Below are 23259 nucleotides of genomic sequence, written 5' to 3' on the forward strand. Positions count from 1 at the left end.
ATTATGATCTGAATCAGCAAGTATTTAAACGTCACCTTAGGGGAAGAAACCAATAGTCTTTCTCTTTTTTTGTCTGATGATAGTAGTTTATTGTTTAAACCACATAGTTTGATTGAACATGTTAAACGGAAGCCTTCGTCTGAGTATGATCTAATGAATTCATGAGAGTGAAATTATTGGTTATCAAAACAGAAACATCCATCTCACGAGACGACAATCTGTTGTCGAGTCATTCTTTAATGGACATGCGGGGGGGAAACAGGCAAACCAGATTTTTCCAGCTCTGTGCTGAGGACTGAAATTTAAAATCCACTTTGCTATTAAATAACTTTCAATTCCAGCTCGCAGAAAGTCAGGTTTTACAGTAATCCTCATCCATTTACCTCAGATGTTATTTATATAGAATACAGACAAAACTTTTGTTTAAATTCTCAAGGTGATGGGATCTGTTACAGGTAAAAATTGCTGCATTCATTATAAATATGTTATTTCCTCATAGCTTGTATGTGTCTCTGTGCCATTTCACTGAGAGTCTGAATGTCATCAACAATGTTTCTTTAAATGGACACTTACCTTTGATCAGTAGGAAAAGGTCCCTCTCTGAATCTGTTTGGTTCATCCATTGACTCGTCACTCTTCAGGGAAACACAGCTGGGTACAGGGGAGTCTGCTCTCTTCATCGGGACACTGTGGGCAGCGAGAGGAAACAAACCCTCATGGTATAAATATAATTCATACAATGGGGACGGCATCACACTGCTGTTTAGCCTTCTGCTCTGTCTTCATGTACTTTGATATGCTGTGAAACTCTTGATATAAACAGACTTATTTACAGTCAGCTTTTAAGGAAATTGTCTCATCTAAAATTTAGATATTATATGAAACTTTCAGAATCACCGTTAAAAACCTCCACAACTAGACTTGACTGATGTTCCTTTTTACCTGTTTATATATGTTTTTGTTTGTTTGTTTAGTTTTGTTATGTGGCCATTTTGTATAGGAGGGATGGTCTGTTGCTGGCCTCTAGTATAAAAGAACTGGCTGATTGTGGAAGAAGACGGCGAAGACAGAAGATGGCGAGGTCTTTTTATGAAGCTACACATATTACAGTGCTGCCCACTGACCAGACCCAGCTAGGAGCCCAGTTTACTTTTATCTTATGGCCTGACTATAGACCCAGAGAGACATGCATGCTAGTGGGCTGTAACACTGTTACCTCTCAGGGCTTTTTCTGTTACACCCCACAGGGGGCGCATTTCATGGCTTGCAATATAAATGTTGGGACTCGGGGCCATTAGTGCTCTGAGGCCCCCTGCAGCCCAGCCTGAGGCCCCCAGGCACTAACCCTTCTGTCCCAGTCCATAACCCAGCCCAGGCTCCAGGGGGCGCTATCTTGGGGCACCTTCAGCCACCGGCTCATTCCCCCACCGTGAGCTAAGAAGCTACTGGGGATCTTTCCTGCCTGCTGCCGTTAGACACCACAATGCCTGCTGTCGATGTGCAGCCCCCACAGCCAGCCTTAACGTCCCATTTTTAACGTGGTAAAAGCTGCTCTGTTTTTAATCGTATGAATAACATACATTTCTATTTATATTTATTTCTTGAAAAATATTGTGTTTTCAGGATTTTTTCATAATGCACTGTGTATTTCTTAAACTTATTATCCTACAGATATTTTATTTACTACTAAAAGTGTTTACTTATTTGCACTATATCTGCTGTCTTTGCAGGTTGTCTTTGTCTTACATTGCATGTTTGTATCTGTGCACTTTGCTGCTGAACACAAGAGAATTTAACCCTGGGATCAACAAATCATCTTATTTTATACTCGGGGGATGAGAACCACTGCAGTGTCACATTAATTATGATCTGAATCAGCAAGTATTTAAACGTCACCTTTGGCAAAGAAACCAATAGTCTTTCTCTTTTTTTGTCTGATAATAGTAATTTATTGTTTAAACCACATAGTTTGATTGAACATGTTAAACTGAAGCCTTCGTCTGAGTATGATCTAATGAATTCATGAGAGTGAAATTATTGGTTATCAAAACAGAAACATCCATCTCACGAGACAACAATCTGTTGTCGAGTCATTATTTAATGGACATGCGGCGGGGGGGGGGGGGGACAGGCAAACCAGATTTTTCCAGCTCTGAAATTTAAAATCCACTTTGCTATTAACTAAATTTCAATTCCAGCTCGCAGAAAGTCAGGTTTTACAGTAATCCTCATCCATTTACCTCAGATGTTATTTATATAGAATACAGACAAAACATTTGTTTAAATTCTCAAGGTGATGGAATCTGTTACAGGTAAAAATTGGTGCATTCATTATAAATATGTTATTTCCTCATAGCTTGTATGTGTCTCTGTGCCATTTCACTGAGAGTCTGAATGTCATCAACAATGTTTCTTTAAATGGACATTTACCTTTGATCAGTAGGAAAAGGTCCCTCTCTGAATCTGTTTGGTTCATCCATTGACTCGTCACTCTTCATGGAAACACAGCTGGGTACAGGGGAGTCTGCTCTCTTCATCGGGACACTGTGGGCAGTGAGAGGAAACAAACCCTCATGGTATAAATATAATTCATACAATGGGGACGGCATCACACTGCTGTTTAGCCTTCTGCTCTGTCTTCATGTACTTTGATATGCTGTGAAACTCTTGATATAAACAGACTTATTTACAGTCAGCTTTTAAGGAAATTGTCTCATCTAAAATTTAGATATTATATGAAACTTTCAGAATCACCGTTAAAAACCTCCACAACTAGACTTGACTGATGTTCCTTTTTACCTGTTTATATACCTTTTTGTTTGTTTGTTTAGTTTTGTTATTTGGCCATTTTGTATAGGAGGGATGGTCTGTTACTCGCCTCTAGTATAAAAAATCTGGCTGATTGTGGATGAAGACGGCGAAGACAGAAGATGGCGAGGTCTTTTTATGAAGCTACACATATTAAAGTGCTGCCTACTGAGCCAGACCCAGCTAGGAGCCCAGTTTACTTTTATGTTCTGGCCTGACTATAGACCCAGAGAGACATGCATGCTAGTGGGCTGTAACACTGTTACCTGTCAGGGCTCTTTCTGTTACACCCCACAGGGGGGCGCATTTCATGGCTTGCAATATAAATGTTGGGACTAGGGGCCATTAGTGCTCTGAGGCCCCCTGCAGCCCAGCCTGAGGCCCCAGGCACTAACCCTTCTGTCCCAGTCCATAACCCAGCCCAGGCTCCAGGGGGCGCTATCTTGGGGCACCTTCAGTCACCGGCTCATTCCCCCACCGTGAGCTAAGAAGCTACTGGGAATCTTTCCTGCCTGCTGCCGTTAGACACCACAATGCCTGCTGTCGATGTGCAGCCCCCACAGACAGCCTTAACGTCCCATTTTTAACGTGGTAAAAGCTGCTCTGTTTTTAATCGTATGAATAACATACATTTCTATTTATATTTATTTCTTCAACAATATTGTATTTTCAGAATTCTTTCATAATGCACTGTGTATTTCTTAAACTTAGTATCCTACAGAAATTTTGTTTACTTCTAAAAGTGTTTACTTATTTGCACTATATCTGCTGTCTTTGCAGGTTGTCTTTGTCTTACATTGTATGTTTGTATCTGTGCACTTTGCTGCTGAACACAAGAGAATTTAACCCTGGGATCAACAAATCATCTTATTTTATACTCGGGGGATGAGAACCACTGCAGTGTCACATTAATTATGATCTGAATCAGCAAGTATTTAAACGTCACCTTAGGGGAAGAAACCAATAGTCTTTCTCTTTTTTTGTCTGATGATAGTAGTTTATTGTTTAAACCACATAGTTTGATTGAACATGTTAAACTGAAGCCTTCGTCTGAGTATGATCTAATGAATTCATGAGAGTGAAATTATTGGTTATCAAAACAGAAACATCCATCTCACGAGACGACAATCTGTTGTCGAGTCATTCTTTAATGGACATGCGGGGGGGGAAACAGGCAAACCAGTTGTTTTCCAGCTTTGTGCCGAGGACTGAAATTTAAAATCCACTTTGCTATTAAATAACTTCCAATTCCAACTCGAAGAAAGTCAGGTTTTACAATAATCCTCATCCATTTACCTCGGACGTTATTTATATAGAACACAGACAAAACATTTGTTTAAATTCTCAAGGTGATGGAATCTGTTACAGGTAAAAATTGGTGCATTCATTATAAATATGTTATTTCCTCATAGCTTGTATGTGTCTCTGTGCCATTTCACTGAGAGTCTGAATGTCATCAACAATGTTTCTTTAAATGGACATTTACCTTTGATCAGTAGGAAAAGGTCCCTCTCTGAATCTGTTTGGTTCATCCATTGACTCGTCACTCTTCATGGAAACACAGCTGGGTACAGGGGAGTCTGCTCTCTTCATCGGGACACTGTGGGCAGCGAGAGGAAACAAACCCTCATGGTATAAATATAATTCATACAATGGGGACGGCATCACACTGCTGTTTAGCCTTCTGCTCTGTCTTCATGTACTTTGATATGCTGTGAAACTCTTGATATAAACAGACTTATTTACAGTCAGCTTTTAAGGAAATTGTCTCATCTAAAATTTAGATATTATATGAAACTTTCAGAATCACCGTTAAAAACCTCCACAACTAGACTTGACTGATGTTCCTTTTTACCTGTTTATATACCTTTTTGTTTGTTTGTTTAGTTTTGTTATTTGGCCATTTTGTATAGGAGGGATGGTCTGTTACTCGCCTCTAGTATAAAAAATCTGGCTGATTGTGGATGAAGACGGCGAAGACAGAAGATGGCGAGGTCTTTTTATGAAGCTATACATATTAAAGTGCTGCCCACTGAGCCAGCCCTAGCTAGGAGCCCAGTTTACTTTTATGTTCTGGCCTGACTATAGACCCAGAGAGACATGCATGCTAGTGGGCTGTAACACTGTTACCTCTCAGGACTCTTTCTGTTACACCCCACAGGGGGGCGCATTTCAGGAGCAGCTCTTCTTTTTCCTCTCTTCTTTCCCATTTTTGTCCTGATCCAGACCAGTTGATTCCTGCTGGGGCCTCTGTGAACATGAAGGGTTAATAGATACGTCCTATAATCTTTAAATTGTATTTCATAATACTATTGTGATTCTCATTAGTCATTATTATGAAATATTATTTCATGTAATGCAAATGTGACTACTTCAATAATTCAAACTCTACTGCACAATAAAGAACAACTTTCCACATTGTATTGCCAAATTTAATATTTACCGGTGTTCGGTCGAACCACACAACCGCCGGTGTGCGTTACGGTAGCACATATCGACAAGGGAGCAGAACCCGTCAGAACATCGGATCCTGCTCTTCCACTCCCACCTTCTCTGCACTCCATGTGCGCATCTATGTAATAATGTTCTTGCAGCGATCATGTGTAACTTATTTTGAAATTTACCCCGAAAAAACTGATGCTATTTTCTGATTGGCTGGTAGGTGGCTATTAATTCTTTATATCTCAGGACAGCTATGAAGTCGGCGGAAAACTCCACTCCGATTGGCTGCACCTCGTCCATAAATCCTATATAACGGGACGCTGGGGTGGGGGGTTATTCCTTACTTCTCAGTGTGAGAACTGCTTGAAATGCGTGAAATACGGTCAATGCGTGGGACCTGATAGCCCTGTTTTAGGAAGGGGCACCAAATATCCTGTATTTCAGGAAATGTTTCCCTCTCATATTTGGTCAGAGAAGTATGTGAGACGGCAGAAAGCCATTCAGATAAATAAATGACATGTGAATAAACTATTTTTTTTTTGTACTGAGGTCCAGAGTCACTGTGTGTCTGTTTTAGCAGGGGAACCTATATCTTAGGCTTAAGATAATAATGTTCCGTCTTTAAATACATGCACAAATGTATTTTTGATGTATGTAAAATTGATTTCTGTACCTGTGTGTTAACATAAAAAACCACGCATCACAACGTTTTAATAGAACTGGATTATGTCTGAATGCTCACAAAGACTTTGTTGTCAGCAGTAGTTGATAAATGTAAGAAGTAAGTTGCTACAATGAAGTTATAATTAAATTAAGCAATATCACAATTATTGTCACGCATGGCATGTACTTTGGTGAAATCTGCAAATCCCGGCATGTCTCACAAGCGCTCATGTATATAACCCTGTGTCTGTGTAATTGTAAATAGCCCTTGTGTTGTTGCTGTTATTTTTATGGCTATAGTTGCCTTCTCGATCGTGGTGTGTATGTTTGCCCGTATCTTGTGTGTACCCTGTCCGATCCTCACATGTTCTTAGTTTGTATAACTCCCCCGCCGTAAGTCACCTTTCAGTTTGGCATCCGACCACCTTGTGTTTCCGTTTTGTATATTTAGTGGTGTTGCTCATATGGTGCCTGTTACAATCCTGTTACATCCTTCACTGTACTGGCGATAACTGGGTCTAGTTAGAAACCGTCTAAATATACAGTAGCGGATGACGTCATGATTTCTAATCAGCACTCGACGAGAGAACATGGGGTAACTGAATATCCTGTAATCTCACAATGTTAACCAGCAAGTTCTCTCCTGGACACACACACACACAATAAACCGCAAATGCTCTACTTAGTGAAGCACAAATACGTGGCACCCGTGTCAGTGTGATTGCTTATCATTTAGCACTGAATGAGTGCAGTGCGCGGGTGTGGAGGTGCCGTGAGTGATTGCTTACTATTGCTAACCTCTGTGTTACGACCTGATTGTACGATCCTCTTGTGAGCCACTCCCTCTCATGTGATCATCCGAAGCCGCCTCTGATTATCCCCGGAGTTCGCTTTGCTGCCGCTGCCCCCTAGAGGAAGCTGGAGGCTCAGCTGCCTGCCGCTAAGTCTCTGGCTGGGACGTTCTTCACCCTCCAAGGCCTTTTCTGGAAGGTGATGGAGGTTTTAACAGTGAATGACTCCCCAGAGGCTGCCCAGTTGTGCTCACAGCTTCAAGGGGGGTATGCAGCATTCGCCCCAACTTCACCACCTCGTGAGCTAGACAAGATAGCAGAGAACCCTGCGTTTCAGGGACTTTGTGGGGGTTCTGGGACAGTTAACCCCAGAGATGGAGTGAAGTGTAGCGCTGAGGTACCGGCAGGCAGCGCAGCAGGTTGCAATGCTAGTCTTGTAAATAGTTGTCCATGGTCACATACATTGTAATGTCAAGTATAGTGTTAAATATTAATCGATGTGTGTGTGTGTGTGTGTGTGCCCACCGTATGTGTTAGGAGTGTGCGCATCAACGGGTACGGTGGGTAGTATGAGTGCGTTGTGAGTACGACTGACCCGGGTGCAATAAAGGCCACCTTGTGGTTGAGACCAGAATTATCTGAGTCTCATTAATAAGCAGCATGGCTCCGTGACCCACGCTGTTCAAGAAATATGTTGTTAAACTCGTTTTACCAAACCAACAGGGAAAGCTGCAGTTTTACAGGCTATTATGAAAGTGACTGTAGGAATGAAGACGTCCTTCTAATAGGCACGCAGATTACTGTGGTTACAACACGTAGTATCTTTTACACTATCTTTGGAGTTGGCTTAAAGTAAAAGGCAGGTCAAATGGACTATTCTGTTTTTATATATTGTATATTATAATAAACTGATTTGTGTTCATTATAATTGCGCTCTGGGGTAATGGAGTTCCACAACGTCAGTTTTGCTTATTTATAAAGAAAAATAAATAAATATGGTTGATATTTAATAGTTAACTAATTTCTAGAATAGGACCTAAAACTTATTATATGAATACGGATGCTGAAATCCGTCTGCACATTTACTGTACATGAGTTCCCCATAAACCCCAAGCCGAATATTTACGCCCCGATGCCAATGTTCCTTGAAAAAATCAACCCCAGGTAAACTTCACCTATAGCCCCGGATCTTTAAATTGCTGGAAACTGTTCCAGCCAAATGCGTGTCAAAAAACTTTGTTTAGTAGGACTTCTCACAAAACCAATAAATTAACCAGTTATTGGGGTGTGTTACATTTTGCACGCTATTGAGATGTTGCTTACATATATTTGTTGGACAAACTCACTTTGTCCAAACTTCCTTCGACTGCCTCCATTTTTATAGACGAATTTAAAAAGCATTTTATATAACCACACAGATCACGGAAGTAAAACGTAAAATTTAAGTACGTTTGGGATTTACTAGTTGTATAATTACTGTAATAAGGTCTTATATTAAAGATTTCGAAATCATTCTAAATGATTTCCGTTGGTATGACGTGATTCAACAACGGAATCAAACAGTTCCGCCAAAAAAATCGCCTAAAAAATAAAAAAAAAAATTAAAAAAAAGAATTTTTAATGGGGTTTACTAGCTACAGTTTGCACGGTATACAGGTCTATTTGTTTAAGAAATTCACTTTTTCCAAATGACCCTCGAAAGCTAGTTTTACAGACAACTGCGAAAATGAAAGGAGTTCAAAGCATTTTATATAGTCGCACAGGTAATGGTGGCCACACTCATGAATATTTAATATTGCAGCAATTCTCATTTCCGGGTTACCGTACAGGTGTTGACTTAAAATGCTGTGCTATGACCTAATATAAACATAAAACAATTACATCGCTTAAAAGTAAAACTACAGTCAAATAGATTCTTCTATTTTGTATCTGATCTTTTAAAATAAACTGATTTGCGTGAATTATAACAGTGCTCCGGGGTAATGGTTGTAATAGCACCGTCTGTTTTCCTACAATGAAAAATTGCTAGAAAAAGTTAATATATTAATACAGATGTTGAAATCTTTCTACACATCTTTATGAATTCCCCAGGAATGTCGCGGTCGGTAAACAAGCGTAAAGATCAATTCCGGCCAAAGACGTTTCAACAAAACATGGATCAGCTGGACACAAAACCACTAAATGAACGAGTTATATTGGAATATCTTCCATTTTGCACCCTACTCGGCTTCTCCAAACCACATTCGACCGCCGTAGTTTTTACAGATAGTTGTGGAAGAAATAGTTCAAAAGCATTTTACATAGTCACACGGATAACGGAGGTTAAAGGTAAAATATCTGGAATTTAACAATATTATTATACAATTGCTAGAATAAGTTCTATTATTAATACAGATTTTGAAATTCTTCTACACATCTACATAAGTTCCTTAGGTATAAAATGATTAGAGAACATTACTGACAGATCCGCAAGAGAGCGTCAAAAATTTGAAAAAAATTACAGAATGACCAAATTAACGAGTTATGGGGTTTACTAGCCTACAGTTTATACGGTGTATAAGTCAATTTCTTTAACAAGCTCACCTTTTCCAAACGACCCTCGAAAGCTGCTGTTTTACAGGCAAATACGAAAATGAAAGTAGGAGCATTTTATATAGTCGCACAGGTAATGGTGGCCGCACCTTAGTTCATGAATATATAATACTACGGCAATTCTCATTTCAGGGTTACAGTGCAGTTGTTGTTATATATCCTAATTTATGCATAAAAGTAGTTACACCTTAACGACTACGGTGAAATCACGCGCGCTTAACGTAACATTACGATATGAAATGGCAAATAATACTCTAAGCGATCGCGCATAGAAAATGGCGCAAGATTTACTCTCATATCTACAAAGTGCCCCAGGTAGCATTCCCACATGGGCCCCATATGGGAAAGACATGGGCCATCTGGGCTGGCCCAGCTCACATTTTACCCATTTAGCCCATATGCAATTTCATGTGGGCTGAACGATATGGGTACCATATGGGCAGGATCTGAGCAAACCCATATGGGTTAAATGTGGGCTGAACGATATGGGTACCATATGGGCAGGATCTGGGCAAACCATATGGGTTAAATGTGGGCTGAACGATATGGGTACCATATGGGCAGGATCTGGGCAAACCCATATGGGTTAAATGTGGGCTGTACGATATGGGTACCATATGGGCAGGATCTGGGCAAACCCATATGGGTTAAATGTGGGCTGCACGATATGGGTACCATATGGGCAGGATCTGGGCAAACCCATATGGGTTTTATGTGGGCAGAATGATATGGGTACTATATGGGCAGGATCTAGGCAAACCCATATGGGTTTTATGTGGGCAGAATGATATGGGTACCATATGGGCAGGATCTGGGCGAACCCATATGGGTTAAATGTACGTGGGTGTACCTCAGATATATTGGTGTCTATATCATTTATGTAAATTAGGAACAATAGTTCCTAAAATTGAACCCTGCGGTACCCCGCTATGAACACAGGCCCACTGTGACATTGTGCCACTTAATATAACAACCTGCTGCTTCCTGTCTGTGAACCAGTCTTATCGCTTGTTGGGGTTAGAAATCTTGGGCTTTGGAGAGGGTGGTGAATGAAATGAAAAAAAGAAAACAATTTGAAAAAAGGTTCAGATTATTGTAATTGAGACAGTTACCACTGTCGAATAATGATATTGTTCAATGTTAATAATTCCCCTTAGAGCATTTTGTCACACAGACGCCACCACACATCACGTAGCTGACCAATCACGTGCAGAACAAAAATCAAAGCGGCTCTGGTTGCCAGGCAGGCGCTGGCTCCGATCGTTCACTTCAAAGAGCCGACTCCAAGAGCCGTTTCGTTCGTACTGCACATGCGCGACATATTCAGACGGTTATTTCACTGGACGATCATCCCACAATTAAAGAAATACACTATAAACAGAGAGTTATACCAATTTGCCTGCGTTTTCTTATATTTTTTACTGTACAGTTTCCAACTCAAATGCTTTGCGAGGATACGTTTTATTTTAAATTTACAACACTGTTAAACATCGTCTAATCTATACTGTGATAGATGTTAAAGTATAAAGTACAATATATTCTAGTCAAATCAGTTTTAAACATTTAGAACCATTTTTTTTCGTAATTTAACATCATGTAAAATGCTGATTATTAAAATAGAACTCAGTTCAGAACAAATGTTATTTGCCAATTTAATCTAGTTCCTTTTTGATAATCATTTCGAAACGTCCTTTTTAAATGCATTAAATAAATAAATGGACATATTACGTGTATCAAGCATTTTCGCGGCGCCTTAATTGCTTTATGTTAGCGTCTCTCGTCCTTCAACTTAACGGACCTGGGGGAGGGGTGTTAAAAGCCGAAACCTGTTTGCAAAGAAACACCATAGAGATGTGTAGAGGACAAGGGCAGACAAATGTGTCCCTGACGCCATTTTCGGTGCAAATAATGTCCATTGAAACTCGTTAATATATGTTAATTGATTTTCTAGATATAGTTGTTGGAATTTGTATGTGTATATTTTTTTCAGCATTAATACGTAAAATGGGAACAAGTACCAACACTATGGAGCACAAAAATACAGTCGAACATATAAAAATCCTATGCATTTGAATTTATTTTGTCTAATTCAAATTATTTCTAAGGAATTATGGTTAAACACTTTGCTGACATTATATGAAGCTTAAGTGATTATAGTTCATGTATATTTAACCATTAATAAATACGAATAAATGTTTTCCAGATGCTTCGAGGAGGTTCTGGTCCACCATCCGGCGGCTCAGGGCGGGGAAGCGGTGCAACATCAAGCCGAGCCAAGCTTCTCGGTGGCCGGGCCCCGGGGGTGGATGAGATCCGCCCGGAGTTCCTCAAGGCTCTGGATGTTGCGGGGCTGTCCTGGTTGACACGCATCTGCGGCATCGCGTGGATATCGGGGGCAGTGCCTCTGGACTGGCAGACCGGGGTGGTTGTCCCCCTCTTTAAGAAGGGGGACCGGAGGGTGTGCTCCAACTATAGGCGGATCACACTCCTCAGCCTCCTCGGTAAGGTCTATTCGGGGGTCCTGGAGAGGAGGGTCCGCCGGATTGTTGAACCTCGGATTCAGGAGGAGCAGTGTGGTTTTCGCCCTGGCTGTGGAACAGTGGACCAGCTCTATACTTTATATTTTAACTCTAAAAGAGCTCTAAAACCTGAAATTACTAATCTGCAGGATAGTAAGGGTCTTATAATAGTAAACAACATTGATTTAGTAAATGAATTCAGTTTTGCACGGGTATTCACTGTTGAGGACCTTAGTAATTTACCAGTTATTACCTATCCAGCATCGTCTATAGCTAATATATATATAACTGAAGCAGATGTTTTGCAAAGCCTAGCTAAGCTCAAAATAAATTAATCACGGCCCTGATGGCATCTTACCTATAGTGTTAAAAGAGATGAAGGATATTATTTGCCGACGCTTAACTTTACTTTTTCAAAAATCCTTATCTGAAGGTGTGGTACCTTCTGATTGGAAGCACGCCTTCATAACGCCTATTTTCAAAAAAGGGGATAGAAGTAATTTGTCTAACTATAGGCCAATCAGTCTAACTTGTATAACTGGTAAAGTTATGGAGGCTATAATCAGAGAAAATGGTACATTACCTGGACTCCAATAACATTTTGCGGGATAGCCAGCATGGATTTAGGAGAGGTAGATCCTGTTTAACGAATCTGTTGGAGTTTTTTGAGGAAGTTACTCAGGAAGTTGATGATTAGAAGGCCTATGATGTCATCTACTTAGATTTCCAAAAGGCTTTTGATGTTGTCCCCCACAAGAGGCTCCTACTTAAACTCAAAGCGACAGGTATTTTAGGTACCGTAGCGACCTGGATTGATAACTGGTTAACAGATAGGAAACAGCGAGTAGTTATAAGAGGCACAATGTCACGGTGGGCTTGCGTTCATAGTGGGGTACCGCAGGGTTCAATTCACTATTCACTATTGTTCCTAATTTACATAAATGATATGGATACCAATGTATACAGTAAACTGGTGAAATTTGCAGATGACACCAAGGTGGGTGGTGTAGCAGATACTGAATTAGCGGCTCAGCAGCTACAGCGGGATCTTGATTTAATTAGTGACTGGGCCGATACCTGGCAGATGAAATTTAACGTCGATAAATGTAAGGTACTCCATCTAGGGAGCAGAAATATAAAGTACAGGTATTTCATGGGTCTCACTGAAATAAAGGTAGCCAATCATGAGAAAGACCTTGGTGTGTATGTTGATGCTTCCATGTCCCATTCTCGCCAGTGTGGGGAAGCAATAAAAAAGGCCAATAGGATGTTGGGGTATATCTCCAGGTGTGTGGAGTTTAAGTCAAGGGAGGTAATGCTAAGATTATACAATTCCTTGGTGAGACCTCACCTAGAATATTGTGTGCAGGTTTGGTCACCATATCTTAAAAAGGACATTGTGGCCTTAGAAAAGGTGCAGCATAGGGCCACAAAAATGATTCCTGGTCTTAGAGGAATGTCATATGAGGAAAGGTTACTTGAGCTAAATCTGTTCAGTCTCAAGCAAAGGAGACTGAGGCAGGACATGATCCAGGTATACAAGATTCTAACAGGTTTGGATGCTGTTCAACCAAATAGTTACTTCAGCATTAGTTCAAATACACGAACTCGTGGCCATAGGTGGAAATTAGCGGGAGAACATTTCAAGCTGGATTTAAGGAAGCACTTCTTTACACAGCGCGTAGTCAGAGTATGGAACAGCCTTCCTGATAATGTAGTGCAAGCTGAATCCTTGGGTTCCTTTAAATCAGAGCTAGATAAGATTTTAACGACAGTTAAGTGTATAGTCTACATGTGTTTTGTGGACTTGGAGAAGGCATTCGACCGTGTCCCTCGGGGAGTCCTGTGGGGGGTGCTCCGGGAGTATGGGGTACCGGGCTTCCTTTTAAGGGCGGTTCGGTCCCCGTGTGACCGGTGCCAGAGCCTGGTCCGCATGGGCGGCAATAAGTCGGTGAGTCCAGTGAGGGTTGGACTCCGCCAGGGCTGCCCTTTGTCACCGATTCTGTTCATAGTTTTTATAGACAGAATTTCTAGGCGCAGCCAGGGCGTTGAAGGTGTCCGGTTCGGTGACCTCAGGATTAGGTCTCTGCTTTTTGCAGATGATGTGGTTCTGTTGGCCTCATCGGACCGTGACCTTCGACTCTCATTGGGACGGTTCGCAGCCGAGTGTGAAGCGGCTGGGATGAGGATCAGCACCTCCAAATCTGAGACCATGGTTCTCAGCCGGAAAAGGGTAGAAGGCAAAGCTCTCTCCGGGTTGGGGATGGGGTCCTCCCCCAAGTGGAGGAGTTTAAGTATCTCGGGGTCTTGTTCACGAGTGGGGGAACAATGGAGCGGGAGATCGACAGGCGGATCGGTGCGGCGTCAGCAGTCATGCGGGCGCTGCATCGGTCTGTCATGGTGAAGAGAGAGCTGAGCCAAAAGGCAAAGCTCTCGATTTACCAGTCGATCTACGTTCCTACCCTCACCTATGGTCATGAGCTATGGGTAGTGACTGAAAGAACGAGATCGCGGGTACAAGCGGCCGAAATGAGTTTCCTCCGCAGGGTGGCTGGGGTCTCCCTTAGAGATAGGGTGAGGAGCTCAGTCATTCGGGAGGGACTCAGAGTAGAGCTGCTGCTCCTCCGCATGGAGAGGAGCCAGATGAGGTGGCTCGGGCATCTGATTAGGATGCCTCCTGGACGCCTCCCTGGGGAGGTGTCCCGGGCATGTCCCACTGGGAGGAGGCCCCGGGGAAAACCCAGGACACGCTGGAGAGACTATGTCTCTCGGCTGGCCTGGGAACGCCTCGGGGTCCCCCCAGAGGAGCTGGATGAAGTGGCCGGGGAGAGGGATGTCTGGGTCTCCCTGCTGAGACTGCTGCCCCCGCGACCCGACCCCGGATTCAGCGGTAGATGATGGATGGATGGATGTTTTCCAGATGATAACTAACTGATAATATGTTAATTAAACCTGTTTTAATGCTTATGTTTGTTAAAGACTTATTACTAAAAACATTTGTAATCTTTTTCCCTTTTTTTCAGGTTTAAGTTTAATAGAAGGATGACAGGAAAGAGCGGGACTTCAAAGTATGTATTATTCCAGTAATGTTGGTTTAATAGTATAATGTCTAGGTGGACTAAGCGACGGAGACTTCAGAAACAGGTTCAGACTCATTTGCAGAACATTAGGGAAATTAATGAGGCCATTCCACATGTAGGACAAGACACTACTGCTATTCCTAGTAGCAGTGGGACAAGTAATATCACTTTGAGATGCAAAGATGTTTCCTCAGAAAAGTCTGCAGTTAGTCCTAACTTGTCAAAAGTTGATACAGAGGAAGGTAAAAGATTTGAATCTGAAGATGAAGCTAGAAGGTCTGAAGATGAAGATGAAGGTAGAAGGTCCGAATCAAGAAACCATGTCAAGGTGAACAAGAAAACATGGACGCTTCATGCATCTGTTAAAGTCCTTGGTTCTTCCGGTAAGTACTTCTTTCATTAAAAATGTAATTATCAAATAATATATATTGTTTGTTGAAACCCTAGATATTATACTACCACTGTAATCTCCTTACAAAGATCTGAATCGTAAACTGATTTATATCACAATTTAAGTATGTTTTCCCTTTCAGATAACTGGGAGGTAATACTGTATAAGGAAAAAAAGGCCCAGGACACTTCATGTTTGGAGACTGAGGAAGAGGAAGGAGGGCTCAAACGTAAATCGCGGTAAATTAATTAGCAGTTTGGCAAATGCAAGTTTTGAATAAATTGAGAAGTGGAAATATGATATTTAACATTAGTTTTTTTCAATTTAAATTTTTTTGTGCTCTGCTGCTCCCAGTACAACATAAATGCAGATATTATTGTTATTTTTTTATTTTTATTTATAATTGTTTTGTTTGTTTGTGGTTTTATCCCCTAAATTAGAGTTCCGGCCAGATACCATTCCTCAGAAGAGGATGATCCTGGGCAAAGGGTCAGGACACCACCAGTGCCTGTGTTTGAAAAACACAGTGGACGCCCATCTACAAGCACGAAAAGGATGCATACAAGCATGGAAATGGAGAAATCCACTACCTGTGAAACCATTCCAAGTGCTAGCACAAGCACAGGTAAGACTCCATTTAAACATATCAGACATTTCTGTAAAAGTTTACAAGTTGGGTTACATATAGTTGATAAGTCTTATGACTTTTGAAGTTTGTGTAATCATTACATTGATTTTGAACGTCTAATTGATGTAAACAATGTATTTCAGGGTTTGAGGTGACGGTCATTAAGATGCTGACCGAGCAATCTCTGGATTTAAAGGAGCTTCGCAAAAGGGTTGACCATAATACATCACTCCTAAATGACCTGTGCAGAGACAGACAGTCTGACGTCTCCCTTCATCTGAGGGAGGATCCTCTAAGCACAGATTTACAATTAGATCTGCCTCTAACGTCACCTGAGGACCTGCAGGCACTAGAACTGAAGTTAGAGGATGTGGATTTTGCCAATAAACTGTCTTTAAACTGTCACAACTGTTATAGCTCTTAAGTGAATTTCTTTTAGCATTTTGTATGTGTTCAGAGTTAAGGAGAAGAGATACTGTCATTATGGCTTTTACCCATGTGCTTTTTTCAGGGATCTTACTTGGCAGTATATTGTAAAATTTGATCTACTGTAGGTGCATAATTCATTTTGTTTACTTCCTTCAGGTGTTTAAACTTGCCGTTCTTGGCGGCAAGGACGTACCAAGCACCACCAAATCCATATTAGCAAACCTCTTGGCACCAGAGTTGGCATGAGAATGTAACTGGACAGGTGCCAAAGTGCCAAACTTCAACATAAATAAAATTATACTCCATAAGTGTCATGCCCGGCTCGTCCGCTCCTCGTGTGTGCCACGCCCCCTGATTACCCACGTGTATTTCCCTGATCGTCTCCAGCTTTGTCTAGTTACTTTGATTAGTCCTGTGTATTTAAGTCCTGGTCTCCCCGGTTTCCCTTGTCCGTCATTGATGTTGTCGATGCCTGTGTCCCGTCCTGCCTGTGCCTTTATTAAATCCCCGTATACCCCGTACTCTGTTTGCCTTGCCTGCTCCTTGTCATCGTGACAATAAGTATAAATTGTTAAAAAATAATGAATATAGTGACATTAGCAATATATTTATATTAATGTACATTGTATTTGTTATGGATTTTAAGATCGTTTCCTTGAATGATTTTGCTGTCATTTGAAATTCTGTAAAGTTCAAACTTAGGCCTGCGAAAAGGAAATGTTTAAATTACAATTATCCATCCATCCATTTTCCAAACCGCTTATCCTATTGGGTCGCGGGGGGTCCGGAGCCTATCCCGGAAGCAATGGGCACGAGGCAGGGAACAACCCAGGATGGGGGGCCAGCCCATCGCAGGGCACACTCACACACCATTCACTCACACATGCACACCTATGGGCAATTCAGTGACTCCAATTAGCCTCAGCATGTTTTTGGACTGTGGGGGGAAACCGGAGTACCCGGAGGAAACCCCACGACGACATGGGGAGAACATGCAAACTCCACACACATGTGACCCAGGCGGAGACTCGAACCCGGGTCCCAGAGGTGTGAGGCAACAGGGCTAACCACTGCACCACCATGCCGCCCCGTTAAATTACAATTATTTATTATTAAATTAATTATCTCTATGTTTGGACCAAACAGAATTGGGAACAAAATGTTTTTCTGGTTATCTGTTAACATATAATTAGATCTTTCTGTATCTATGGTGTACTGAGTTTTCAGTAAATGGGCTGAAAATGCCCTTAAACAATTTAATACACCTGATGACACAGACCATGTAAACCATATGTCAAATTCAAATTTTATTTGTCACATACACAGTCATACACAGTACGATATGTAGTGAAATGCTTACACGACCGCCAGTGACCTTAAAAGAGAATTAAGCTTGTCGTAAGAAATAAATATGAATAGAAGAAATACGATGGAAAAATGAAAACTTAACTAGAATAAAAATAGAAATAAAAATATAAATAGAAGTATCCTGTACATAAAATAGAAGTAAAAATAGAAGTATACTGTACATAAAATAGAAATAAAAATAGAAATATACTGTACAATAGAAATTTTCTTTTAAATTGAAATTAGGTGGAGGAAGTATGGTATGCAAGTATGCATGGAAAAAGTGTCTTAAGGTGCCTTATTAAAGTGTCTTTGTGCAAAGGTCCAGAATGTAAACATAACCATGTGAGTTCAGATGTGAGTGTAGATGTGCATGAGAGTGTCCATAGTGTCCATTGACGTTAACAGGTTGTATTAGTTCTGTGTTTGTGTGTTGTTGAGAGACCTTATCGCCTGCGGGTGGAATATCAATTGTCTATCAATATTGGATGAATGATCTAAGGTCTTAACATTTTAGTGACCCACCCTTACGTTTTGGAGGTTTTTGGTAATTTTAAACTTGTACTCTGGGATTGATTGATATAATAATTTGATTGTTTTTAGATAAGCAGATAAAACATCAATTACTGCCAAAAGGCATTAAATAATAATAATTATTTTAATAATTATTTAATAATTATTTAAAAATAATAATAAAATAATTCCTCATCACCTTTGTTTTGTCAGGTGCTGTGCGGCAAAATACAAAAACAAAAGAAGCCACTACAGATGAGGTGAAAGGAAGCATCACGTCATTCCTGTACAACGCACGCGATTTAAAAGGCGGTACAAGTAAGAGGCGTACACAAGAGGCAGAGCAGGAGAGTGGCCCTTCCAAACAGGGGATGGTGGAATTGGACTGAGATTTTTATGTTAATGTATATTTTGTAAACAGATTTTTTTTTCGAAATATTTATGAAGCTTCTTAATTTTTATTTAATTGTGTGTCAGTATGATTTTCCTTAAATAAATATTGCATAAAACTAATTTTAGGCCTTGCAAACCATTGATTTTGCATGTCCCGGATTAATCCCACGTCTTTTTCCATATGGGCAGGCCCACATCGTGCCCAGGTAATGTAGCCCAGATGGGGCCCACATAAATCCCACATCTTTACCCATATGGGCTGGCCCACATCGTGCCCAGGTAATGTAGCCCAGATGGGCCCAGATAAATCCCACATCTTTACCCATATGGGCTGGCCCACATTGTGCCCAGGTAATGTAGCCCAGATGGGCCCCAGATAAATCCCACATCTTTACCCATATGGGCTGGCCCACATTGTGCCCAGGTAATGTAGCCCAGATGGGCCCCAGATAAATCCCACATCTTTACCCATATGGGCTGGCCCACATTGTGCCCAGGTAATGTAGCCCAGATGGGCCCCAGATAAATCCCATATCTTTACCCATATGGGCTGGCCCACATTGTGCCCAGGTAATGTAGCCCAGATGGGGCCCAGATGAATCCCACATCTTTACCCATATGGGCTGGCCCACATTGTGCCCAGGTAATGTAGCCCAGATGGGGCCCAGATGAATCCCACATCTTTACCCATATGGGCTGGCCCACATCGTGCCCAGGTAATGTAGCCCAGATGGGGCCCACATAAATCCCACATCTTTACCCATATGGGCTGGCCCACATCGTGCCCAGGTAATGTAGCCCAGATGGGCCCAGATAAATCCCACATCTTTACCCATATGGGCTGGCCCACATTGTGCCCAGGTAATGTAGCCCAGATGGGCCCCAGATAAATCCCATATCTTTACCCATATGGGCTGGCCCACAATGTGCCCAGGTAATGTAGCCCAGATGGGCCCCAGATAAATCCCACATCTTTACCCATATGGGCTGGCCCACATTGTGCCCAGGTAATGTAGCCCAGATGGGCCCCAGATAAAACCCACATCTTTACCCATATGGGCTGGCCCACAATGTGCCCAGGTAATGTAGCCCAGATGGGGCCCAGCAATAACCCATACCGAACCCATTTGGGTTTTCTGGGCTGGCCCACATGGGGCAATTTGATTCTTGGGTGCAGAACTCAATGGGGCCCGTATGGGCCAACCCATATGGGCCCTGGGCATGCAGGATGCACTAAAATACAATGAAGTTCTTGTTTTCCCATATTGCAAAAAACAAGTGATATACTATCTGAGAGGCAAAGTCCTAGGCAATTTCAAGACAAAATTTAGTCAATTGTACCATTTTCTAGCGATTGAATTTTGAAAACTATTGTTCTACGTGAATTTGCTTATATGAGCCAAGTTTGACAGGACACATCTCAGAATTTTCCCGGAGTGTATGAACAAGCCTTATACCCTCTAAAAGGCAAGGTCCCAAGCTATTACCAATACACAATTTGCTTAACATTCACTGAACCATTTTCAAGAAACGATAGTTTGAAATCTGTGTTTGTTTTATTTTAGTTTTTAAGCTAAGTTTATACAGGCCTTAACTCCCATAATTTTCCCATAATGCATCAACAAATATTTTTGTAGTTAAAATTATACATGCAGTTGTAGTTATTATTATTATTTTTAGATTCTCCTTTTTAAAACCTTCAAAATGATATATGGTTTATTGGAATCGGACAAAAAATGACAGAGTTATATCCATTAGGTGTAACTCGGTCGAAGGGCACTCTCACACTCACACGCAATTTTAGCAACTCCAGTTAGCCTCAGCATGTTTTTGGACTGTGGGGGGAAACCAGAGTACCCGGAAGAAACCCCACGACAAACTTACATAAATAGAAGTGTCCCGTTCAAATGGAATAATCATGGGACTTAATATCGCGCATAGATCCGCTTTCTTGTAATTTAATTCTGAACCTCTTTTATTTAGATCTGTGTTTTGTCTCCACCTAGTGGCATCCCAGAAAGTACACATTGTTTCAAGAAGGATCGCTTGGGTATAAGCTTCCACTAACCTCTTATGGTGTTGATACACCCAGCTGTTCACTGTCCCTGAAAAACCGTCTCCACCACCTACCAACATGTCAGAAGGTAACTTAGCATGACGTCCAAACATTAAGAAATAGGGGCTGTAGCCTGTAGAGGAATGAGGTGTGTTATTATAAGCCTGCACCATCTCGGGCACATACTTATCCCATTCCTCTTTTTGGGCTTCTGCAAGCGTCCCCAACATGTCCAATAATGTCAGATTAAACCGCTCACATTGTCCATTCCCTGAGGGGTGATATGGGGTCGTGTGCGTCTTCTTAATTCCATACAACTCACAGAGTTCTCGAATAACCCCTGCTTCAAAATTTGGACCCTGATCGGAGTGCAATTGATCAAACCCCCCAAATGGCTGAATAAAATGGGTCCATAAGGCCTGTGCTGTTCTCACCGCCGTCTGGTCCAGAGTGGCCACTGCGACCGCATACCGTGTAAAATGGTCCACTATGACCAGCACATTACACATTACACTTCTTGATGCCTCCAGGCTCAGAAAGTCCACCTACACCATCTGAAGGGGATACATTGATCTAATTGGGACCAACGGGGCACATACTTTAGTGGTTGGCGTCTTCCTTAAGCCACACCGTTCGCACTTTTGGCAATACTCCTTCAATTGCTTGTACATCCCTGGCCAAAAAAATCATCTCCATGCAATTCCACCAACCTTCTGCACAGCCAAATGGCCCGCTCCATCATGCACCCACTCCATCACACCCACCTTCTCCACAGCCAAATGGCCCGCTCCATCATGCACCCACTCCATCACACCCACCTTCTCCACAGCCAAATGGCCCGCTCCATCATGCACCCACGCCATCACTCGCTTCCGCAAAGAGGAGGGCACCAAAATCTGTTTTACCTCCTCCCTTGTCTTGGAGTCCACCACCTCCCCACAAAGTAGTCCTTGGTGAACACAAAGTCGACCCCACTGACGCAGTAGTGTGCGGACCTGTCCATCTTCAGACACCCTTTCTCTTGGGGTAGGTTCTCCTCTGTCCACATATAGCCACACTCGTGCCATTGCTGTATCCTCTATTTGGGCTGCCATCCACTCCTTCACCATCCCTGCTCCCAGTACCTCCCAGTCTCCATCTGGGCATTAACACTCACCCTCACTGGTAACTGGCTGTCTGGCGGGGCTGTAAAAAATGCTTGCAAACATGCCTGCACTACTGCGGGAGCCACTCTATTTCCACCACCTTCCGGTAGGATACCATCCTTTTCATCCTCCCCCTCTCTCGACACCACTCCCACCGGCCATCGGGAGAGGGCATCCGCATTCCCATTAATCCGACCTGGCCGATAACAGACTTCAAACTGGAATCCAGCCAGCTGTGCCGCCCAGCGCTGTTCCACGGCTCCCAGTCTGCTGTATCTCAATGAGCCAGGGGATTGTTGTCTGTAAATACCACAAATGGAGAGGCAGTTAAGTACTCCCTAAACTTTTCAACAATAGCCTATTTTAAGGCCAGTAACTCCAACTTGAATGAACTGTCCTATCGCTCCTCTCCGCTGGTCGCAGACTCCGGCTGGCATAGGCGATCACACGCTCCTTCCCTTCTTGCACTTGAGCCAACACTGCACCCAGTCCAGCCAAACTGGCATCTGTATAAACCCTAAAGGGGACTGAGAATCAGCATAAGCCAATACTGGTGCTTGCAGCAGGCACTTCAGCCTCTGAAAGGCCATTTCCTGTGCTTCCCCCCACGTCCACGACTGTAGATTACCTGATGTCTGACGAGAATATTACTTCGATGTTCCCCTCAAAAGTTCATTCAAGGGAGCAGCAATCTTTGCAAAGTCCTTAATAAACCGTCGATAATATCCAGCAAAGCCCAAAGATGCTCGAAGCTGGAGGCTATTGATTGGGGCTCGCCATGCTTCCACCGCCAGCAACTTCTCTGGGTCTGGAGAGACTCCTCCTTCAGAAACCACGTGTCCCAGATATCTAACTCCATCCTGAAATAAAGAGAACTTTGCTGGTTTCACTTTAAGTCCATAACCCACCAAGCGAGTAAATACCAAGTCCAGATGAGCAAGATGTGCATCAAATGTTGGAGAAAACACTATGATGTCGTCCAAATACAACAGCAACATCTCAAAATTTTGATCTCCCAAACAACTCTCCACTAACCTCTGAAATGTCCCGGGTGAGTTACACAGCCCCATCGGCATCCGATTAAATTGGCATAAACCCATAGGGGTAATAAAAGCAGTTCTCTTATCAGCTGGGTGAACACCAACCTGCCAATACCCATGCGCAAGATCCAATGTTGAGAACTGCTGACTTTTTCAATGAGGCCAGGGATTCTTCCACCCTCGGAGGTGGGTATGCATCTTTATGAGTAACCATATTAAGCTTCCTATAATCCACACAAAATCAAAGTGTACCATCCTTTTTCTTTACCAACATGATTGGCGCTGCCCAAGGACTACAGCTTTCACTTATTACTCCTCCCTCCAATAACTTTTTCGAAAGATTTTTCACTTCCTGGTAGAGCTTAGGAGGAATCCGCCTATATCACTCCCTAATAGGAGCTGTTGTACCTGTTGGGATCACA

At 42.2% G+C, this 23259-nt stretch overlaps 1 protein-coding gene and 1 long non-coding RNA gene across 2 annotated transcripts in view; one reads left to right on the forward strand and one right to left on the reverse strand.

Annotated features, from left to right (window-relative positions):
- Positions 1 to 23259, reverse strand: part of LOC125724951 (NACHT, LRR and PYD domains-containing protein 12-like) — a 195503-nt gene that overhangs the window by 24985 nt on the left and 147259 nt on the right. The gene's annotated exons all lie outside the window — the stretch shown is intronic.
- Positions 15358 to 16299, forward strand: LOC125724959 (uncharacterized). Its single transcript, XR_007387266.1, has 3 exons — positions 15358 to 15525; positions 15727 to 15911; positions 16058 to 16299. It is a non-coding gene; the product is annotated as an uncharacterized LOC125724959 (long non-coding RNA).

Source organism: Brienomyrus brachyistius, unplaced genomic scaffold (assembly GCF_023856365.1).
Source record: "Brienomyrus brachyistius isolate T26 unplaced genomic scaffold, BBRACH_0.4 scaffold58, whole genome shotgun sequence".
NCBI lineage: Eukaryota > Metazoa > Chordata > Actinopteri > Osteoglossiformes > Mormyridae > Brienomyrus > Brienomyrus brachyistius.